Here is a 9,521-nt window from a genome sequence, read left to right on the forward strand (position 1 = left end):
TGTAAGACCCAAAACCTTTGAAAAAGGGCTATCAGTAGCTAATTTCAAATTCAGTGTTTCTGTAGCTTTAATTTCGGAAATTTCTTTATTAAAGAAAATTAAAGCAAGTTTTGATTTATTGAATTTGAAATAAATTGAGATTATTATCCAATTTAACAATTATTGGATTATTTTCTATATTCAAATTATAAAATTGGTAGTTGTGAAATAATAAGGATTTTTATATGGTTTGGATTAAATAATTAATATTTTAAATATTAATACTGCTACTTTGGAAAATAAATGATTTAATTATATTATTTCTAGTTATTGGATTTGGGCATTTTATTGAAAATAATTTGTAAAATTGATGAGCAAATAGTATTTTCTATGTACAAATAGTGTTGGATTTAATTTGGGTTTCAATTACTATATTATTCCCAATTTTATGTGAAATTACCATAATGCCCTTAACCCTAATTTTGAAAATGAAACCCTAACCCTGAAACCATAACCCGTGACCCGGTTACCTTCTCCCCCAACCCAGCGGCAGCAACACAAATGCTCCCCCCTTTTTCCTCAAACCAATACATAGCAACAGTAGCAAAACGGAGAAGGAGTGGGGAAGAGAGGAGGGGCGATGGTGGCTGGCCTCACTACCGCCGCCGCCCAGCTCCCTAACTATGCAGCAACAGCCGCCACCCTACTCTAAGCACACACACACACAACTATCTGAGGAAGGAAAGAAAGAAAACAGACATGGGAATCAGAAAGGAAGAGGGGAAGGAGGGGCGTCGCCGTCGCGCCGCCGTCGCCTCGTCCAGCTGCCACCTTGCCGCCGCCATGGCGCACCGAGTGAAGAGAGAAGAGAGTGTGCCGTCGCGTCACTGTCCAATCCGCCGCGTCTCGCGGCCCTTGCCGTCGCGAAGGAGAGAACACAGAGGAGAGAGACTGTGCGACTGTGAGAGAGGGAGATCGGCGGAGGAAAGGTTCTGTTCGTGCGGCCGAGCCTCCCTGCCTCAGATCGCCGTCTAGCCGTCGCACCACCGCGCCACTGTCATCGCTAAGTTGGGAGAGAGGAACGTTGCAGCAGCTGGATCCCAAGAGGGGAAAAGTTCACATGAAGAGGGAGAGAGCTGCGGGGAGAGGGAGGCCGTGCGTTCCGTCGCGCGCGTCATCGCCCAAGGATTGCCGCTGTGCTATGGAGCCCCTTGTAACGTTTGCTTTGTAATCACACTCCTACCTTTGCACCCTTATGCATATGACAATCAAAATATTTGAAAATCATATATATGTTTATATGATGAGAAATTTTTGCTTCTTCCTTAAATGTGTTCAAGGGTGAACTGTTATGAAATTTCTTTCATTTTGTATCAATTTTCGAGGGCGAAAATTTTTATAAGGTGGGTAGAATGTAAGACCCAAAACCTTTGAAAAAGGGCTATCATTAGCTAATTTCAAATTCAGTGTTTCTGTATCTTTAATTTCGGAAATTTCTTTATTAAAGAAAATTAAAGCAAGTTTTGATTTATTGAATTTGAAATAAATTGAGATTATTATCCAATTTTACAATTATTGGATTATTTTCTATATTCAAATTATAAAATTGGTAGTTGTGAAATAATAAGGATTTTTATATGGTTTGGATTAAATAATTTTTTATTTGAGGTTTCTGCCTTTTTGGACTTTGAGAAGGTTTTGATGCTGCGTGATTTTTATAGTTGATCCACCAGAGCTTCTGGCCGCCGCCGGAGCTGCTGTCGGGCCGGTTCAAAATCGCAGCTGCTTCGTGTTGAAATTCCGGTAAGAAATTATGTTTTGAAAGCCCTACGTTAGTGTCCCGTACGTGTATTAAAGCCCTTACGGTATTAATGTTCTTAGAGTTTAGTAACTGAGGTTGCTTGTTGTAATTTAGAGCTGTTTATGCTGCTGCGAAAATGTGTGGGGCTGTGCTTTGAAGCTGCCTTGGATTTCGAGTTGAGACGGAAAGTTGGATTTAGTTTGCTTTTGAATTGATTTCTGGTTTTGGGCTATTAAAAAGGAATGAGAATCGGTTTAGTTGGGACCCGAACCGGGTGGCAAAAGTCCAAGTTTTAGGGGAGGTGCTGCCGAAATTTCTACAAAATTCTACTCTTGTTTGTAAAGTTATTTAAAAAGGGTTGGATTTGAGAAATTGTATTAATTGATTTATTAAGAGGATATTTATGTTTTCAAGCTTAATTTATTTAATTTACTTTATGCGTTGAGTTCGGCTTATTTAGAAACGAACTATTTGTACAGTTTGAATCACTGAAGGAAAGAATGATGCTCTAATATTGATTTCAATATAAAAAGGAGCTTTTAGTGATTTTAAAGGAATTTAGACTTTTGATTGAGTAATCAAGTTTGAGGCATTTTGGAAGAGCTAGAAAAATGGGTTCCAAAAAGAAACTTGAAAGTGGTTTGATTCAAATGAACCGGTTCCGTTTCAAATGAGTTGGTTTTTGGACCGGGTTGGAACTTGTGATTTTGTATGATCGGTTTCATAATAAATTCAGTTTTGTTTACTTGAACCGGGAATCTATGATTTTAAAAGTTTCAATGAATTTTAAGGAATTTATATAAGTTGACCTTCCCTAAAGACTTGGGACTCTGGCAAGAAACTTTTGTTATAAAATCCCATTGTTGGATGGGTGATTTTGAATGTTCCCAAAAAGAATCTTTAACTTTCCATGGTTTTGGAAGTTTTGGAAAGAGAATGCCAAGAGTGGCTTTGTTTTAAAAAGGGAACTCACTTTGAGTAAATTTGGCTTATGAGCCTGAGATGATTTGAGAAATGAGGTCTTTAAAGCCAAGGCTAAAAAGAGTTGAAATTTGATTTCAAAGTGAAATGGCTTGAGAAAAGTGATTTATGGCTTAAATGCCGGTTTTATGAATTTGATGATGTTGAATGGTGGAAGTGTTGTTTTGTTGTGAGCCAGAATGGCCGTGTATGCTATTGAACTATGGCTGATTGCCGAATGAGTTGTGAGCCATATGACTGATTATGAATTATGAACTTAAGCCGAAGGGCTGTATTTATTGATAAATTGGCTGGTTCTGAATTGAACCATGAGCCGGATGGCTGAGATGGATGGTGATCCATGGTTGAGTATAAATGCATGTATGCAATTGAATGAATTGTGAACTTAAGCCGGATGGCTGAGATGAATGTTGTATGCGAGTATGCTTGTGTTTTCTCCCTGGTTGTAAGGGTGACAGGGCACCGATACCCTCTAATGGCGACAGGGCGCAGACACCCTCTAATGATAATAAAGCACAACAGAGAGACTATGTCCGGGTTAGCTACCGGACACGTCGGGTTGGCTTGGTAACCGACAGATGATATCATCAGCCACTAGGGACAGGCATGCATCATATGCATTTATATGGATGTACTCTTTATGAGTTTTGTAAGTTGTATGGTATTTATGGATGTATGATATTGGATGAAAGTATTTTTGGATCGGTATTGCGATTTAAAGTTTTAAACAGGCTCATATTTTAGTATTAAATAATATAAAGTCGTCGTAATGTCCGAACTATCAGAGTCGCGCAGCCGAAAGTGTGAGCTTTGGTAGTTAGGGTGTTACATATGGACTATTATATATTGCTGGAAAGCCCTGGATGTCTACCTTCCAACTCAATTGAGAGCACGCCAATTGGGTTTCTGTAGCTCCAGAAAATCCATTTCGAGTGCAGGGAGGTCAGAATCCAACAGCATCTGCAGTCCTTCTTCAGCCTCTGAATCATATTTTTGCTGAAGTCCCTCAATTTTAGCTAGAAAATACCTGAAATCATAGAAAAACACACAAACTCATAGTAAAGTCCAGAAATGTGAATTTTGAATAAAAACTAATAAAATATACTAAAAAGTAATTAAAACATACTGAAAACTACTTAAAAATAATGCCAAAAATCGTATAAATTATCCGCTCATCAGAAATCATATTGGCTTGCTGAGTCAATATTTTGTTCTGAGCCAATATGGCATTCAGAGTGTCAATCTCAAGAACTCCTTTCTTCTGAGTCGTCCCATTATTCACAGGATTTCTTTCAGAAGTATACATGAACTGGTTATTTGCAACCATCTCAATGAGTTCCTGGGCTTCTGCAGGCGTTTTCTTTAGATAAAGAGATCCACCAGCAGAATGGTCCAATGACATCTTGGACAATTCAGACAGACCATCATAGAATATACATAAGATGTTCCATTCTGAAAGCATGTCAGAAGGACACCTTCTGATCAATTGCTTGTATCTTTCCCAAGCTTCATAGAGGGACTCACCTTCCTTCTGTCTGAAGGTTTGGACTTCCACTCTAAGCTTGCTCAACTTTTGAGATGGAAAGAATTTGGCCAAGAAAGCATTGACCAACTTTTCCCAAGTGTTCAGGCTTTCTTTAGGTTGTGAGTCCAACCATATCCTAACTCTGTCTCTTACAGCAAAGGAGAAAATCATAAGTCTGTAGACCTCGGGATTAACCCCATTGATCTTAACAGTGTCATAGATTTGCAAGACTTCAGCTAAGAACTTATGAGGATCTTCCAATGGAAGTCCATGAAACTTACAATTCTGCTGCATTAGAGAAACTAATTGAGGTTTAAGCTCAAAGTTGTTTGCTCCAATTGCAGGAATTGAGATGCTTCTTCCAAAGAAGTCAGAAGTTGGTGCAGTAAAGTCACCAAGCATCTTCCTTGCATCTCCACCATTGTTATTGGGTTCGGCTGCCATGTCTTCTTCTTTTTCGAAAAATTCTATAAGGTCCTCTCCAGAGTGTTGTGCTTTAGCTTCTCTTAGCTTCCTCTTCAGAGTCCTTTCAGGTTCAGGATCAGCTTCAACAATGATGTCCTTATCCTTGTTCCTGCTCATATGAAAAAGAAGAGAATAAAAAGAAGAGGAATCCTCTATGTCACAGTATAGAGATTCCTTTATGTGAGTAGAAGAATAGAAAAATAGAAAAATGAGGTAGAGAGAGAATAAAGAGAATTCGAACACAGAGAGAGGGAAAGGGTTCGAATTTTAAGAATAAGAGAAGTGTTAGTAATTAAATAAATAAATAGAAAGAGATAAGAGAGAGAGAGAGAGAGAGAGAGTATTCGAATATTAGTTTAAAAGAAAAGAAAAATATTTTTATTTTTATTTTAATTATAAGTTAGAATTTGAAATTTAAGAAAAGAAATAAAATAAAATTAGAATTTAAAACAATTAGTTAATTAAAAAGAATTTTGAAAAAGTTGTTAGTGGTTTTCGAAATTTAGAGGGAGAATAGTAGTTAAGTGGTTTTAAAAAAAGATAAGAAATAGTAAAACAAACAAAAAGTCAAGTAGTTAATTGAAAAAGATTTGAAAATAAATAAGAAGTTAGAAAAAGATTTTGAAATTAAGTTTTGAAAAAGATATGATTGAAATTTAGTTTGAAAAAGATTTGAAAAAGAAATTAAAAAGATTTGATTTTTGAAATTAAAGTTAATGACTTGACTAACAAAAAACTAAAAGATATGATTCTAGAATTTAAAGATTGAACCTTTCTTAATAGGAAAGTAACAAGCTTGAAATTTTTGAATCAAAACATTAAATGTTAGCAATAATTTCGAAAATGTGAAATAAAATTAAGAAAAAGATTTTAAAAATTTATTTAAGATATTCGAAAATATAAAAAATGAAAAATGAAAAAGATTTGAAAAGATAAGATTTTTAAATTGAAATTTTAACTTGACTAACAAGAAACAACTAAATTTTAAAAATTTTTGACCAAATCAACTCAAAATTTCGAAATTTATGAGTAAGATAAGGGAAAGATATTATTTTTTATTTTTGAATTAATGACGAAAGAGAAAAAACAACAAAATGACACAAGACATAAAAAATTAAGATCAAAACAAATAATGCACGCAAGAACACTTTGAATGTCAAGATGAACACCAAGAACACTTTAAAGATCATGATGAACATCAAGAACATATTTTTGAAAATTTTTTTAAGAAAAGAAAGACATGCAAGACAACAAACTTAGAAATTTTTAATGTTTAGACACTATGAATTCGAAAATGCATATGAAAAATAACAAAAAGCACAAAACAAGAAAATCACAAGATTAAACAAAGAAAATTATCAAGAACAACTTGAAGATCAAAGAAGAACACAATGCATATATTTTCGAAAATTTAAGAAAAAAGAAAAACATGCAATTGACACCAAACTTAAAATTTGACACAAGACTCAAACAAGAAACACAAAATTTTTAGTTTTTATGGTTTTATTAAATTTTTTTTGTAATTTTTTTGAAATTATTTTGAAAAAAGAAAATAAAGAAATTCAAAATTTTTAATAAGAATTCCAGGATTCGTGCAATGTTGGTCTAAAGCTTCGGTCCAAAAACTTGATGCAAAAAATTGTGATTCATACTTTTCACAACTCCGCACAACTAACCAGCAAGTGCACTGGGTCGTCCAAGTAATACCTTACGTGAGTAAGGGTCGATCCCACGGAGATTATCGGTTTGAAGCAAGCTATGGTCATCTTGTAAATCTCAGTCAGGCGGATTCAATTGGTTATGAGTTTTGATAATTAAAAGATAAATAAAACATAAAATAAAATAAAGATACTTATGTAATTCATTGGTGGAAATTTCAGATAAGCGTTTGGAGATGCTTTGTTGCTTCTAAACCTCTGCTTTCCTATTGTCTTCTTCCAATCATGCGTGCTCCCTTCCATGACAAGCTGTATGATCCTTCCGGATGAAAAATACCAGGTACAATCTCTGCACAATTAACTGTCGGATTTCTCGTCTCGGATGAAAAATACCAGGTACAGCTACCGCACGGCTAATCATCTGTCGGTTCTCACTAGCGTCGGAATAGGACCTTTATCCTTTTGCACACTATCACTGCACCCAACATTCGCAAGTTTGAAGCTCTTCACAGTCATCTCTTCCCATATCCTACTTGGAATACCACAGACAAGGTTTAGACTTTTCGGATCTCAAGAATGCTGCCAATGGTTCTAACCTATACCACGAAGATCCTAATCTCATGGACTCAGTCCGTGGATTAGAGACCCAAGAGAATATACTCTGGCTGTCGTCTAATGACTACGTTGAACATCATGTAGACCGCTTGTGGTTGTCAAGTACGCAGATCTTGGCTAAGCGAGTAACGAAGATAGTGGGTGATTGTCACGGGTCACCCCTTCATTCTGACTTAACTGAATTAAGTACAAGAGTATATCTTGGAGAAGAAGTAAGTGTGAATTGAAAGAAAAACAATAGTACTTCCATTAATTCATGAAGAACAGCAGTGCTCCACACCTTAGTCTATGAGGTGTAGAAACTCCACCGTAAAAAATACATAAGAGAAAATAGTCTAGGCATGGCCAAATGGCCAGCCACCAAGTCCTAAGATGATAAAGTTCATCCAAAGATGTGAATACAATAGTAAAAAGTGTTATTTATACTAAACTAGTAACTTAGGTTTATAGAAAATGAGTAACTAAGTGCAGATAGTGCAGAAGTATACTTCCGGGCCCACTTGGTGTGTGCTTGTGCTGAGCATTGAAGCTTTCACGTGAATAGGCCATTCTTGGAGATAAACACCAGCTTGGGTGCCAGTTTGGGCGTTTAACTCCAGTTTGGGCATTTTACTCCAGAAAAGGGTCAATAGTGGGCGTTTGAACGCCAGTTTGGGCTATCAAATCTCGGGAAAAGTATAGACTATTATATATTTTTGGAAAGCTCAAGATGTCTACTTTCCAACGCAATTAAGAGCGCGTCAATTGGACTTCTGTAGCTCCAGAAAATTCACTTCAAGTGCAGAAGGGTCAGAATCCAACAGTATCTGCAGTCCTTTTTCAGCCTCTGAATCAGATTTTTGCTCAGGTCCTTCAATTTCAGCCAGAAAATACTTGAAATCACAGAAAAATACACAAACTCATAGTAAAGTCCAGAAATGTGATTTTTACATAAAAACTAATAAAAATATAATAAAAAGTAACTAAAACATACTAAAAACTATGTAAAAATAATGCCAAAAAGGGTATAAATTATCCGCTCATCAGTATGCATACAAGAGGATGCCTTTTGGCTTATGTAATGCACCAGCTATGTTTCAAAGATGCATGATGAGCATTTTCTTAGATTTTCTTGAGAGCTGTATGAAAGTTTTCATGGATGACTTTAGTGTGTATGGTGATTCATTTAATCTTTGCTTGGATAGTTTATCTAGAGTATTAGACCAGTGTGTTAGTTCAAACCTTATATTAAATTTTGAAAAATGTCATTTTATGGTAAAACAAGGTATTGTCTAGGACATGTTGTTTCTAATACTGGTATTTCAGTTGATCCAGCAAAGGTAGATGTCATTTCTAGTTTACCTTACCCCTCCTCCGTGAGGGAAGTCCGTTCGTTCCTTGGTCAAGCAGGTTTCTACCGGAGATTTATCAAGGATTTCAGTAAGGTAGCATTGCGTTTATCCAGACTGCTGCAGAAAGATGTTGAGTTCGAGTTGAGTGAGGACTGCATGGAAGCGTTTGATAAGCTGAAGATTGCCTTGACTCAAGCTTTGATTGTGAGAGGGCCAGACTAGAGCCAGCCATTTGAGATTATGTGTGACACCTCCAACCATGCGATAGGAGCGGCGCTGTCTGAGCGCGAAGGTAAGGACCCTTTCATAATTGCCTATGCTTCTAGGACCTTAGACGCTGCTCAGTCTAATTATACTACCACTGAAAAAGAGCTTCTGGCTATTGTTTTTGCTCTGGATAAATTCCGAGCCTACTTACTTGGAACTAAGGTGGTAGTATACTCAAACCATGCCACTCTAAAATATTTATTAGCTAAAAAAGAGTTCAAACCAGGGTTAATACGTTGGATATTGTTGCTGCAAGAATTTAATTTAGAAATCAAAGATAGAAGTGGTTCCCAGAATTTAGTGGCGGACCACTTGAGTCGCCTAGAGCACATTAAGAGTGACTCCATCCTATCAATGATGCTTTTCCATTTGATAGCTTGCATGCAATATCTGAGGTAGTTCCTTGGTATGCACCTATAGCTAATTATCTAGTTAGTCATACCTTCCCTCCCAATTTTACTAAGCATCAAAGGGACAAGCTGAAAAGCAAGTCCAAATATTATATATGGGATGATCTATATTTATGGAGGTATGATGCTGACCAGATAATTAGAAGGTGTGTACCTCAATCAGAATTCCAGTCAATTTTAGAGGCCTGCCACTCTTTTGAGAGTGGTGGACATTTTAGTCCTCAAAGAACAGCTAGAAAAATTTTAGACTGTAGATTCTGGTGGTCCACTCTTTTTAAGGATGCCACTGTCTTCTGTAAATCTTGTTCCCCATGCCAAAGGTTTGAAAATATATCCAAGAGGGATGAGGTGCCCCAACAACTTATGTTGTTTTGTGAAATTTTTGATGTTTGGGGCATTGACTTCATGGGTCCATTTCCAAACTCTAGTGGTTTCTTATACATATTGTTAGTTGTAGATTATGTTTCTAAATGGGTGGAAGCAATTTCT

General features: G+C 36.4%; 1 long non-coding RNA gene across 1 annotated transcript; it reads left to right on the top strand.

Moving 5' to 3' along the window:
- LOC110266480 lies at positions 1,782–8,501 on the top strand. Its single transcript, XR_002353888.1, has 3 exons — positions 1,782–1,918; positions 2,859–2,862; positions 8,491–8,501. It is a non-coding gene; the product is annotated as an uncharacterized LOC110266480 (long non-coding RNA).

The sequence above is a fragment of the Arachis ipaensis genome, chromosome B09 (genome assembly GCF_000816755.2).
Source record: "Arachis ipaensis cultivar K30076 chromosome B09, Araip1.1, whole genome shotgun sequence".
NCBI classification, from domain to species: domain Eukaryota; kingdom Viridiplantae; phylum Streptophyta; class Magnoliopsida; order Fabales; family Fabaceae; genus Arachis; species Arachis ipaensis.